A 14361-nucleotide genomic window follows, 5' to 3' on the forward strand; every position below is an offset into this window, starting at 1 on the left:
CCCTCTGTCTCTCCCCTCATCCCCCAAAGCTCACATGCTCCCTCTCAAGGAAATAAATAAATCTTTAAAAAAAAAGTCTCCAGGACCTTGTGAGCTAATTAATTAATGAGCCATGTATCTTCGATTACAGGTAAAGAATGGTATCTCTAGGTCTCAGAAGGTATAGCAAGGTTACTGCATAATCCAAGGATACCATTCACGGAGCACCCAACCATGTGCTTGAGCCCTTAGTGTGGGCGATTTTCTCCCTTGAACGACCCGGTGGCTCTAGTGACAGGCATTGCCACATGGTCTTTTTTATTTATGAGGATGTGGACGCTGCAGAGATTAACAACCTGATGAGGTTCCAGAACAGTTAACCAAGTCTGCCTGGCTCAGAGGACCACTCTCTGAGTCACCACCAAAAAAAAAAAAAAAAATATATATATATATATATACACACATATCTTTTTATCTTTTTATATATATATATATATATATGTGTATATATATATATATATATATATACATATCTTTTTTTATCAAAACAAAATCTGAAGGTAGGAATGCCACCAGTCTCTTAAAATGCATTTTCTAGTTGTATTAAGTTTGACTGTCCTGGGGAGAGGGGGAGGTTATACATTTTCCTGGAAAGTTATGAAAGTGTACACCCAAAGCGTAAAATCAGAATAGGCTTCTTGCATTTTTTAGAACTGAAATAGAGTCATCTTAAATTTTTTTTTTTTTTAAAGAAGAAGAAAAGAAACACCACCAGATTGTGCCAAAGTTCATTTGCTCAGCCTTACCTGTCTGAGTAGATGTTTTCCCTACCTTGTGTGCACTCTTACTTCAAAAATGCCAATCACGGGACGCCTGGGTGGCTCAGTGGTTGAGCGTCTGCCTTTGGCTAAGGTCATGATCTTGAGGTCCTGGGATCGAGTCCCATATCAGGCTCCCCACAGGGAGCCTACTTCTCCCTCTGCCTGTGTCTCTGCCTCTCTCATGAATAAATAAATTTAAAAAAAACCTCAAAGTTAAAAAAAATTGCCAATCTTTCTTCACCAAATTGACATTAAAAATTCGAATCTTTTCTGACAGAGCCAAGGGGCTGCTGAAACAGCTGGGCAGACAAAGCAACAGGAAAGTAATGAATTTCTTCCTCTAGAAAGGGAGGCTCCACCCTGCCACCTAGGCCCTCACTGGGCCCCTTCTTCCACCCCCAAACCATCACTGCTTCGAGGATAATTATGAGCAAGAATTTCCTGCCCCTGCCAGCTGGCCTCAAAAGCCATTGCTTCTTTCACCACCTTGCTGCCCTGAACATCACCCTTCCTCTCTCCCTCTGGCGGCTCAGACCTCTCTCCAGAGCCCTCCTTACAACCCACCCCACCAGAGATCAAGCAATATGCTGGAGCTCTGTTCCACCAGGAAGCTTAGCACCAGCTTAACTCTTCATTCCCTGGGACAAGGGGCCTCTTTCTTTAATGCACAGCTTTGCTCCATGATACGCTGGGCTTATGGCCCCCACGAACTAAACTTGGTTCTGAATCCAATTCTGTAACAAATTTTCATTCAAATGGTTATGTTCCATCGTCCACTCCCCAACTGCATTTTCTACCCAACTCCACTGGCCCCATGAGAGGCCAGCTTCTAGAGAAGGTTCTGTGCTGGCAGGCCGCTTCATAGCCTGCTCCCCAGCTGAATTCTTTTATTGTGCCAGTGCATTTTATCATTGATGCTCCAAGATTTCCCAGCTCTACTATTGCATCAACTGCAAAGAGGGACAGTTTCACTTCTTTTTCAATTTGTACACCTTGATTTGACTCCTCTTGCCTGACTAACATGGCTAATATCCCTAGGAGGATGTTAAGTAGAAGCAGAGCTAGCAGGCTTCCTGACCTTGGTGGAAATACTCTTGGGATGTCCACATGAAGTGGCACCCCAGCTTTAGGATTCAGTGGCTCTTACTTTCTCCCAATACCAGGCCTCAGCCTCTCCTCTCATCGATCCCCACCCCCCAGGGGCTCTGGGAAATGTTAGTTCAGGCCCATGAGTAGCAAAGGATCCGTTGTGTGGCTGGTCTCTGGAAATGCCCTCAGCCCAGGCCTTAGGGTCCTGTCCCCCTGCCCTCACCTCCGCAAGCTTTCCCTGCATTTCAGTGGGACAATCTGTCTCCCTGATGACTGCAGGTAGCAACCATGTGCCCAGCATCATAGGATGGGTGGTATCCTTGGCCTTGTTTCAACAAGATATTTGTGCATTGAGAGGAGGCTGAACAGATGGAAAGTCAGCTTTTCCTGGGGTCTCCTGGAAATTCTCTCTCTTGATAACTATCTTTATCCTGCCTTTGGCTGCCCCTTTAAAGAGAAAGTCCTTCTCATTTGTTAATTTTTGTGAGTTTTTACTGCCCTTTTATTTTGCTTGACATTTTATAATCAATCTTCTGTATATGTTTATATATGCTTTTCTATTCAAACCTTTTTTTTTTTTTTTAAATCTAAAAAACACAGTACCATACCGCCAAAGGTGTCAGGAAACGCGCTCAAATGAGGACGGGCTCCAAAGACCGCCCTGCCAACAAAATGCCAGTAAAATCTGAAACCCAGTTCAGACACACTGGGAAGGTTCCAAAATTTAAGACTTAAAGAACTTCTTTATTCCAGTAAATCAGCTTCCCTGTGAATACCATCAAAATCCTATGCTTTAATGAGAGAGGGAATATCAGAGGAAGGGGTGGAGAAGGAAAGGATTTGGATAAGTATGAAATTTAATTTAAAAACTATTATGAGAAGTTGAATTTCCCCCTCCCCCAACCAAATACATAAATCTTTCTCATGCATTTTATTTCATTTTTCTTAAAAAAAAAAAACTTTTTCTAAGGCATCCTGAACCATTAGAAGGAAGGACAGGACAGGGTAGGTCAGCGGAATGGAGTTTTTTAGTAACAAATATTTATTTACTGGATTCCTAGTAATTAAAGTACCATGTTATATGGAGAGGGGAATGCAAAGGAATTTTAAGCGAAGTCGCATTTCTCGCTGGATGTATAATCGAACCAGGGAGAAAAGAGCTCACTGGGAAGGATCATCAATACGAGGCCGTGTGGACCACCTACGATGTCAGGACAACGGGAGGTGCCGGAGTCAGGGGCAGACGGCTCACTTCACGGTGGGCGCAGGTCAATGCACAGCAAACCCACACTGCATTTAAAGACGTGAACATGTGTAGGAAATAAGCTTGCCTTTGTAGTTAATAATTTCATCTATATACAGCACTGCCTTCGGCCATGACCCAAAGCTGGAACTTATCAAGGTCAAGAAGTACTGAACAAATTGCAAGAATATGGACTTCTCAGATTTTTCAGCCGGCAGCATGTGTGTGTGTGTGTGTGTGTGTGTGTGTGTTCACGGACACATGGGCGGGTGGGTGTGCACATGTGTGTGTGTATGCACACGCTGGTTGGCCTTTGTCACCTCCACCCCAGGTCCTGGCTGGGACTCAGTTGGGATGCTCTTCCAAGAGCGACCCCCTGGGCCACAGTGGGATGAGGCCCCACTTGACTCTTACACAGCAACTGGCAACTCAGCACCCAGCTTTGGGGGGAGGCCTGGGCCACTCTGACTCCAGCACAACCGCCAATGAGGGTCACAGAAAACCCAGTGGGGAGGTGCTTGGCTGGGGGTATTCGGGGGGGGGGAGTCACCTGGTGGAGCTGAGCCCCAGTCTCCTGGTAGATAAACCTGGACCCCCCCCTCCCAGGCCACTCAAGGAAGGAACGAGTCCGACCATCCAGGCACCCCGAGCAGAGCACCCAGCACACTGTGGACATTCAGCTACCGATGGTTCCCTCCCGCTGTCAAACTGACATGAGTGGAAGGGAGGGAATTGGCTGGATCTCTTGTAGCAGAGGAGGCGGCTTCTGCCTTCCGGATTGGGCCATCGTAGGGCGCACTTCGCCCTTGTCTGGAGTGCTCAGGAATGTTCTGGAGAAAGCGGAACCGTCTTGTCTTCCCTTCCCACCCCACCTGACTGAAAGGAACCTTCAAAGAAAAGCCCTGTGAAAGCACCTGATCGAGCAATCAGGGCCTGCTAACCACAGCGGTCCTGGGCCCGTCTGCGGCTGCTAAAGGCTGTCACCTGTGCCGCCTCTGCCCTCAGCCATCCCCGGAGGGGAGGTCAGGGCTCCCTGGGGAAATGCTGCTGCCTTGTGCCTATTTTGCTCTCATCCCCCGGCCTGGCTCGGTTCTGATCACAGGTACATTCTGTTGGCATCTTGCTAGACTCACTCCATCTCTCACGCCACTAGTAAGCTGTCCGGTGACCACTGCCCAGAAAAGTCAAAACCCTGGCATTTCCTGGAGACACTGCTTCGTCTCCCTGATGCTGTAAGGTGCACGTCCATGCGCTTCGCTCCATCCTGGAGCACCCAAGCTCAATGCTTCATCCTTGCCCCCAAGGAACACAGGCAAGTGGCATGCACTGAGCTCATGATGGGCTGGGCCACCTGCCACACATGGGGCTAAGGCGACACGGCACAGCCACCCCGTGTCAACAGCGGGGGCCAGAGTGGCTCCTCCTGCAGGATGTGGGGATGGACACGGCTCGAGACCTACTGCTAAGCGCGGTCCCCACGAATGACCCTCATAAAGCCACGAACAGTAAATGGAGCTTCATGTTCTAATGAAATCGAGATTGCTGGGTGTGCTTTCACAAAATGAAACTGCCTGGAACTTCTCATAACGCTTTTTACGATAAGCATTAAAAGGCAAAGAGGAAGATGGAAGTTCCTGCTACAGACCGGGTCTGTAATGAGGGGGAGCGGTGGCCTCGAGGGCGGGGTCTGGGAGAGAGGTGTGTGCACTGCATTACTGTTAGAGATGATTATATAAAATGAGTGTGTTATTAAAAGGATCCCGAAGTCATAAAAAGTCAAAGGGACTTTTTAGTGAGGATGAATAACTTCTTTGGTAAAAATGAATAACTTGTATTATAATGCTCTGGAGCATGGGGGAGTCCCAAAAGCAGGCAGGCAGCCCATGTCCTATAGGCTGGGTGCATTCACATGCCAGAGATCTTTCACTGCCAGTCATTGGATTATGTTGTTTTTGTACAGCATTTTCATTTTGGAAAGATCAGGAACCCAATCTTTCAGGAATTGGTACAAGAGAATCCCTCCAGTTAGCAAATGAGTACCTTGATTATCTTATTAGGAAAAGTCAACAAAATGACCCATCTCCTCCAGCCACGCCAGCCACTAGACACGATTTGTTCTTACTTCTTAAACACTACACACCACCTCATCCATTTAATGCTACAGAGAGAATGAAATCATTGGGTCAGATGACTGTGGTATGATGTGGTGGGGAAAAAAAAATGTTTTTCATGCAGTTCTACTTCTTTCAAACGCATTCAATCAATTAAAAATATGCTAAAGTATGATTTTGGGCTTGAACTCAAGTTATTTAAATATTTTCCCTATAATTTTGTTTGTGCCCATAAAGGAAATTCCAATTTAATCTCTGACCAGACAATCATAAATTCTAAATTAGTGGAGGACAAATAGGACTCTCCTCTACTGTGGTCAGGAGGATGTAAGATATTTAATTTACAAATGTAATCATGCTAATGATAGTTTGGAAAACAGAAATAAAAGATGCAATTATTCATCCTAATGGAACATAACCACTTTTCCATATTTCCTAGTCTCTTGTCAGATGCATGTTTTAAGATTTTTAAATTGATTCATTACTTATTTTAACCTACTTTTTAAGTGATATAAGCATTGCTCTCTACTGTTAAGTCTTTCTGTTGATGGATAATACCCCACTGAGTGGCTATACCCAATGCGTTTCCTAATGTATGGGTTTCCCCATATGTATTCCTATATATTTTCCCATCTATTTATTGAGTGTAGATTACTACAAAGTAGGGTTAATGGGTCAAAGGGTAGGAACTTCTTATCCCTAATGCTCACTACCAAGTTGCTTTTCAAAAGGTTGTTCCAACTTATATTCCTGTCGAGGTTTTTTTTTTTAATGTTTTATTTATTTATTCATGAGAGACACAGAGAGAGAGGCAGAAACACAGGCAGAGGGAGAAGCAGGCTCCATGCAGGGAGCCTGACGTGGGACTCGATCCCGGGTCTCCAGGATCACACCCTGGGCTCTAGGCAGCGCCAAACCACTGCACCTCCAGGGCTGCCCTCCTGTCGAGGTTTAAACTTGGTTTCAGAGTACCTATTTCATTATATCCTTGCCTCTCTTGAACAGTATCTCACACACACACACACACACCAATCCATGTTTCTTGTTTTATTGGCTAATTTAGTGGGTGACAAGCATGTGCAGTGAATTGTGAAGGACTGTGAAGTAGGGTTCTGTGTTGTTATCTTGGCTACTATATCCCAGAGTAAAGGCATAAAAATAGTCACAGACACATATTCTGTATCTGGCAGCCTTTCTCAGCATCTTATGTTTCTGCTCATCTGCAGAGAAAGATCCAGAAGGCAGTAGGAATGCTCCAATCTGGTCTGTCAAGACTCAGACAGCAAGGGCGGGGGGTGGGGGGGAGTGGGGGCTGTCTGCACTGGCCGGGCTACGCTGTATTACTGTTCTGGCGTCATTTTGCTCAGCCTGCAGAGCACTTGAGTTTCCGGAAGCAGACGGCAGGATTTTGGTGTTCTCTCCATTTAGAAAAATCGATGAAGTCGGCAGAATTTTCTTCTGTGGGTCTGTTCACCATCATTGCGTATCTGTGCTGATTAGCTGCTGATATGGTTTCTGATTCTTTTTAAAGCAAAGAATTTGGGTGTTGGACCAGCGCTTTGTACACAGAATAAAATGAAACAATAGGGACACCTGGGTAGCTCAGTGGCTGGGTGTCTGCCGTCGGCTCAGGGCGTGATCCTGGGATCTGGGATCGAGTCTTGCATCGGGGTCCCTGCGGGGAGCTTGCTGCTCCCTCTGCCCATGTCTCTACCTCTCTCTCTGCGTCTCTCATGAATAAATAAATATTTTTTAAAAAATAAAGTAAAATGAAACAATAAACTAAGGTGTGCCTTAATTTTGAGGTTTGAGGTTGCTTATGCTTACAATGGGTTAAATATGCCTTATCAAAGATCTTCCGGAACATGAATCATAATAGAAAGGATTCCGCATGGGGTGGGGGGTGGGCAATAGCAAGGTACGTGTCCAAAACAAAATCTACACACACCTCGCTGGGCCCTGGGTAACCCTCAAAAACACTCTCGATCGTAAAAAATTGCGAACACACAGCAAGCCAAAAGAATGGTGGAAGGAGCCCCCGCGTGCGCGATCACTGTCGACAACCAGTAAGCCCCTTAAGGCACACAGACTGGAAGGAGGCGCCCCACCCTCCCGGGGTCGCTGCCCCGCGTCCAGCCTTCCCAGCAGCCAGTGACTCTAGTGAGGCAGCTTTTAGCATTTGCGAGAAGCAGCACCGCCAGCTGCCAAATTCCTGCTGGGTCGGCCAAGAGGTATGAACCAAAAATGAAAAAACACGAAGGATTTGTTTTTTAAAAGCAATACATCAAACATAAAAAGAGCTCTTTTGTATGAATTTTTGGTGTGGGAGCCAGAGAAGAGAAAATCATTCTCCCTCCAGGGAGGAAGCAGCCTGACCTCACCTGCAACTTTTCTCTGACGGTGTGGGTTTTTCTCACCCCATTAAATGTAACCTACTCTAGGTGGGTTTGTACCATATGGGAGAAATAGGGAGTGATAGGGACAGTCCCCAAGGGCAGGCTGGGTTGCCACCAGCGCGGAGCACCCTGGAAGTCGGGCCCTCGAGCCACATAACCGGGGTGGTGGGGGGCAGACCCACATAAGCAGGGGGCCACATACGTGGGGGGGGGTGTGCACAGGGCCATGTGGATGCGGCTGTTTCAAAGGTGCCTGCCTGCCAGACCCACAAGGGCATGAGGATCATGTTTCTGTGGCTTCACAAATGTGTACACCACCACCACCCCCAAACACTCTGCAAAGGGAAAGGCAAGAGGAGAAAAAGAAAAGAAAAAATGGGCAGAACAATGGGGTTAGAATGGGGCATCCTCCCACCACTTAAAAATTAAGGGCCGGCTGGGATGGTGGGAGTACGTTTCACGCTGCAGAGGTAAAGGCAGCGGGATAAAACCAGTGCCAAGCAGCAGCAGCGGGGACGCCTCACAACCCAGCCGGGGAGCACCGCCTGCCGTCGAGGCACTCAGGCCGCGCTGCCCCGACCGGGAAAAGGCGATGTCAGTACTGCGTCCCTAAATCCCCATCCCATTAACCAGGTGCCAATAGTGAAACCTACTAAAGGACCCCAGTTAAGTCACCTGGCGGCCGCTCAACAGGCTCCCAGCGCTAATCCCCGGGGACACGCAGCCTTTTCCTCGCTCACACGGCAGCGCGAGCTCACTCTGGCATCCGGGGGGCCCGGGCCAGCTGCCACCTGCCTGCGCACCAGCCACCGTAGACGGGTTGGGGGGGACTGCGCAGAGCCGTGCGAGGCATCGCTGACGATCCACCGGCAAAAACAGTACTTTGCCGTGATCCAGACTAAGGAGGAGGAGGGTCACCCTCCGCTGATTCTCTGACGTCAGCGCCCGAGTGAACTGCTGCTTGTGATTCCGGGCAACCCTGGGGACAGTGCTCCAAGGTGGGGACCTTACGACCCCATTTGCGGATGAGACAACTCAAGTGATTGATCCAGGACCCCAGCTGGTCAGAGGCATGCCCCGTACCCACGACTAATAACTATTCCCAAATAAGGAAACTGAGAGCCAGTTGTCACATCACAGCACCGCAGAGCTGTGGAGATGCCTGGTGCCCTTGCAACTGCAGCTGCAGGCAGCTGCGGGGGGCTCTGGGGAAGGAGGGTTGTGTCAAGCCGGGCCTGGGCCCTTTCAGAGTGACTGAGACCCAACGGGCTGCCTCCACCGTAGCTATGACAGTCACCCTACTGGTTTGCTTTCGCTTTCCTTTTATCCCCCTGCGAAGGCACCTGCTACAACATCCTGGGTGGGAGCCGCATGTGGGACACCCAGAACCCAGGTTGGCTTCCCCACAGCTGACAGGAGGGAAACGTGTGGCAATTCCTCTCCATTCCCTCATTCCTGAGCTTTGCCCTCGCTTCCCAATCCTGCAGAGATGTTCACAGCTGGACATGAGCCCCTAACATGCTCTCATCTCCATATAAGTGACCTGTTCACGGGCTCAGTGGTTTGTACCAAGAGGAGAAACCTTGACTTTGCGGGGACAAGCAAAAAGTTAAGGTTGTTGAGATCTTTAATTACCCTTTCTAATGTTCCATTCACTTCTGGAGGTTTCCTTAGGGACAAGCACCTCTCTCCAGGCCCCTGCTTCTCCCAAGAGCTTGGAGGACATGCAGAGGCCCGTGTCCACTGGAGGACTCACAAAGACACCAGGGGTGACAGTACATCCTAACCTGTGCATCAGTTTTACTTTGTGAAGCAAAAAGGCTGAGTAAGCTGATAGGTTAAAATATTGTTTTTATGTTAAAACAAATGCACACCAGAATTATGGAGTAGAAATACACATAGACTAGGGAAATACACAAAGTGGCAATACGGTGAGAGCAAAGTAAGGCAGAGTAAAGGGACAGAGAGGGACAAGGGGTGGGGTGTCCACTGTGTGTGGGATGGTGAGGCAGGGCCCCCTTCGGGAAGACATTTGTTCAGAGAGCACAGGGAAGCCAGACAGTGTTCCATGAGGGTATCTGAGACAGGAACGTTCAAGGCAGTGGAAACAGCAAGGCCAAAGGCCCCCAGCAGATATGGGGAAGAACACGGTGGCCAAGTACATTGTGAATGTGTATAGGGGGTGGGGATGGCTCCAGGAAGGTGGGCTGTGGGGGGCAACCTTAGGGCTTTGAAGGTCTGGATTCTGGATTTTATACTGAATGAAGAAGCAATGCTGAGCCATTCTAAACAGTGGGTGGATATAACCTGATTTTTTAGGAAAGATTCACCTGGCTGCTATACAAAAAAGAGCCAGGGGCGTGCAGGGATGTGTGTGTGGGGTGTCAGGAGTCACGAAGGATCAACTGGGGGGCTGTAGCATGATCAGGTAAGAGGCAAGGCTGTGGGGGCTGGCGTGGAAATGCCAGAACCTGGAGGGGGGTAGGGGCATTCTAGATATTTCAGAAGTGGGGCCAATAGGATTTGATAATAGTCTGAGTTCCTGAAAGAAAGAGAGAGAGAGGGAGAGAGAGAGAGAGTAGGTGGGGGAGAAAGGAAGAAAAGAAGATAGGAAGGAGAGAGTTAAGGACGAGTCTAAGAGTTCTGGCCTGCAGCAGCTGGAGGGTGGATCAAGTACTAGGTTTGGAAGCAGCAAGTATGAGAGGCTCACTGGACGGTCCAGGGGATCTAAAAGGCAGTGTGGAGTTGAACAGTGAAATCTGGGACAAGGCTACTCATTTGGGAACCATTTCTGTAATGGTTCCCAGAAATGGACCCTCAACTCTATGGTCAACTAATCTTTGACAAAGCAGGAAAGAATATCCAATGGAAAAAAGACAGTCTCTTCAACAAATGGTGTTAGTGAAGATGCGGAGAAAGTGGGACCCTCTTACACTGTTGATAGGAATGCAAGCTGGTACAGCCACTCTGAAAAATGGTATGGAGGTTGCTTAAAAAGTTCAAAATAGAGCTACTCTACAGCCCAGCAATTGCACTACTAGGTATTTATCCAAAACATACAAATGTAGTACGGAATGAGTAGGGAATGAGTCAAACTACAGAGGGAAGACGTCTGATCACCCTGACTTCACTCTCTGGCAAAGGCTCCAGGTTGAGAATTCAGAACCCACAGCCACAGCTCTGATTTCTTAGAAACACAAAGCTTGGTGACCATACCAGGTCAACACACCTGAACTGTCAACCCCAAGAAAAGGCAGAAAGGCAGCTCCTCCTCTGCTAAGAGACATGGATGGTGCTCATCAAGAAGTGTCCCCACACACATCTGCAGAGCAGGAGGGACCCAGGGGATCCCCTCCTGAGATGCTTCTGCCTTCAAACATTTTTTAAATATATTCAGAAGGGGAGTAAATGATGACAGTATGCATCTTCCAAAATAATGCTGGCCCTTGACACAAACTACTGAAAATGTCTTCAGAGTTTCTGTGCCATACACATTGCCTAGCATAGAGTAGGGACTATAAATATTTGATGAATGGATAATTACACACATTTCTACCTGAAATTAGAAAATCTGAGACCATGAATCATTTGCAGCTCAACAAACATGCAAAATCACTATTCTGTGAGAGACAAATATCTGAAGGTCTCCGGTGATCCAACACCCTCCTTTCATAGAATGAGACATGCTGCCTTAGATGAACGAGCTCTGCTTCCCTTGCAGAAAAAATAAGGGAAGGACCCTCACCATTGATTTCTAGCCCAGTGCTCTGTGCAGAGCAAATGCCCAGTAAATTGTAATGAATGTCCATTGAATGAGTGAATAAATATTCATTAAAAATTAACTGGACAGTTAATTTAGGTCACTCACTGGAAAAAAGAAAAACAGTGAAACCAGAAAAGTATCTTTTTAATTTAAAAGGTTAATTAAGGATAAAGTTTAAAAAAAATATTTTGGTGGCTAAAGTAAACCAAACACAAGTGGGGTTCTAAACATTTGCAACTTGCAACTTTGAAAACATTCCATTATGTTCCACAAATTAGAAAGAAAAAAAGAGGAAAAACTGCCTAACTCATTTTATGGTTCTAGTACAATTAATCTCAATTCTGAGTTAGGTAAAGTAAGAAAACAAAGTAACAGGCCCTCTTCACTTATAAACAGGGAAGTGAAAACCTTAAATGAAATGCTAGCTAACTGAATTCTTTTACACCTCTTATGTATAATACATTATAATTCAGAAGTGTTTATCCTAGAAATGCAAGGATGGTTTAACATCGTATCAATGGAACGCATCACGAGGGCAAAATGAGAAAATCACCTGATTGTCTCAGTAGATGCAGTAAAGGTTAAGTGATACATGTCAGTGGGCCTGGGGCATTTCTCCAAATGACCTATTAGTCAGATGATTGGCTTCCTAAATTTACCAAATTTCCCGATTCCCAAAAGCATGTTTCTGTTACGATTCAAAATAGTACAGCAATTTGTATTATACGTATCAGCAGGCCTGTGAGAATGGCAGGGGACCAGGATTCAGATAATCGGGGATACCGGAAAACAAAAGGGCCGCCCCTCTCCAAAACTGGCAAATAATCCCAAGCACCACTGCATCCCTTCAGACTTCCCACAGAACCCACCAGCCTGACCGGGGCCACTCACAAGGATGGAAGCAAAACTACTTTAAGGTCATCATCCCCTTCGGCTCTTTTTCTGGAGGACAAGCGTGGATCCATACTCATGAGCCGTAACCTCCGGAAGGAAGAATTCAAGAATGGGGGGAAGTAATGAAGCATCTACAGAAAAGATCATCGGACCTAAATCAGCAAATGCATTATGTAAAAGTGACTTATGATCACAATCTCCCTTAACGCTGTCCCTACACGGCAATGCCATCCAAAGACAGTATTCTGTGCTATGTCTAAAATCTTCCGATTCAGCTTTAAAACAAATCTTTAGCAACAGAACAGAGTGATGTCAGAAAACAGTATTGGTTCCATGTCCACACTTTCAGTAGCATGTAAGTCCAACATTTCATAAACATTATTATAATTATTTTTCCCTAGGTTTGCCTCATATTTTTGTTTTTATAAACGGGAACAGGTGTAGGGAGGAAGACTAATAATCCGCATTGGTATGTATCGTTTGAGAAGTTTCCTATATAAAAAGCTCTCTTTTCATACCTTTGCAAAAATGTCAAGAATTTCCCATTTGAACATATTAAATGAGGGAGTAAATGCACTGGCACTCATTTCCGATGTGTACTTCATCAGTTCAGTTTCTTGAAGCTCAACAGAGTCAGAGGCTGTGCAGCACACGAATGGATGAGAAGGCTAAGGAAAAGCTGAGAACACAGAAGGCAAAAGTAGATATCCTGACCGGGCGCAGCATACCTGAGGTCTAATCCTATCCTGCTGCCTGCATTCCTAATTTTGTGCATTCAATTTTGTGCATTCACACTATTTCTGGGGCACTTACTACGTAACGGTATCCAGAGAGCAGGAAATGTAGCAGTAGACAAAGCAGGCCTGCATTCTGGCAGGAGGAGGCAAATACTAAACAAATAAGTAAATAAAGTAAGTCAGTCAGAGAAGGACAAACATTATATGTTCTCATTCATTTGGGGAATATAAATAATAGTGAAAGGGAAAATAAGGGAAGGGAGAAGAAATGTGTGGGAAATATCAGAAAGGGAGACAGAACATAAAGACTGCTAACTCTGGGAAACGAACTAGGGGTGGTAGAAGGGGAGGAGGGCGGGGGGTGGGAGTGAATGGGTGACGGGCACTGGGTGTTATTCTGTATGTTAGTAAATTGAACACCAATAAAAAAATAAATTAAAAAAAAATAAGTAAATAAATACATCACATAATAGGTGAGGGGGTGACAGAAGGGGTAGTGGAGGCTGCTTTCTACATTTTGTAAAGACCGTGAAGGAGGCCTCTCTCAGGAGCTGACATGTGAGCAGAGTCCTGAAGGAGGTGAGGGCAGGAACAGCATCTGGGAGAGGAATAGTCCAAGCAAGGGAAGAACACGCACGGAGGATCTGAGGCAGGGAGTGGGTGCTTGCCATGTCTGGGGCCCAGCACGCACATGCGTGTGCATGTGTGCAAGAGCATCTAGGTCTGCTAGGCGGGGGCTGTGTGGGGGGCTCAGTCAGGGAGGGCTTCCCGACAGGTAAGAACCAAGGATTTTCACGTGGCGTAACATTTCTGAGATGTATCCATGTCATTGCAGTCGCTCGTATTTTGCTCCTTTATATTGTTGAGTAGTATTCCAGCAATATGTTTACCCATTTACCAACGTATGAATAGTGGGGTTGTTTCCAGTTTGGGAAGATTATGAATAAAAGTGCTATGAACATCTGCATACGGGTCTTGGTGTGGACACACGTTTTCATTTATCTTGGGTCAATCCCTAGGAGTAGCACTGCTAGCAGGGTCATATAGTGAGTGTTTATTTAATTTCATAAGATATTTTTTAAAAATTTCATAAGATATTACCAGAATGTTTTCAGAGATGGCTGTATCATTTTGCATCCCCACCAGCAATATGAGACTTCTGGTTTCTCTGTATCCTTGTCAATATAAGGTATTATCAGCCGCTAAATTAGCCCTATAAATGGATGCATAATGATATATTATCTTGTGTCTCCCTGAAGATTAGTGATATTGAGCAGCTTCTCACATACTTTCTGGCATTCATGTTTTCTTTGAAGTGTCTGTTTGAT

At 46.2% G+C, this 14361-nt stretch overlaps 1 protein-coding gene and 1 long non-coding RNA gene across 9 annotated transcripts in view; one reads left to right on the plus strand and one right to left on the minus strand.

The window, feature by feature from the left end:
* HLCS (holocarboxylase synthetase) overlaps positions 1-14361 on the minus strand; it is a 226340-nt gene that overhangs the window by 28402 nt on the left and 183577 nt on the right. The window lies entirely within an intron of this gene.
* Positions 7138-13271, plus strand: LOC140621340 (uncharacterized). Its single transcript, XR_012021053.1, has 4 exons — positions 7138-7474; positions 9304-9464; positions 11891-11982; positions 12254-13271. It is a non-coding gene; the product is annotated as an uncharacterized lncRNA (long non-coding RNA).

Source organism: Canis lupus, chromosome 30 (assembly GCF_048164855.1).
Source record: "Canis lupus baileyi chromosome 30, mCanLup2.hap1, whole genome shotgun sequence".
NCBI classification, from domain to species: Eukaryota; Metazoa; Chordata; class Mammalia; order Carnivora; family Canidae; genus Canis; species Canis lupus.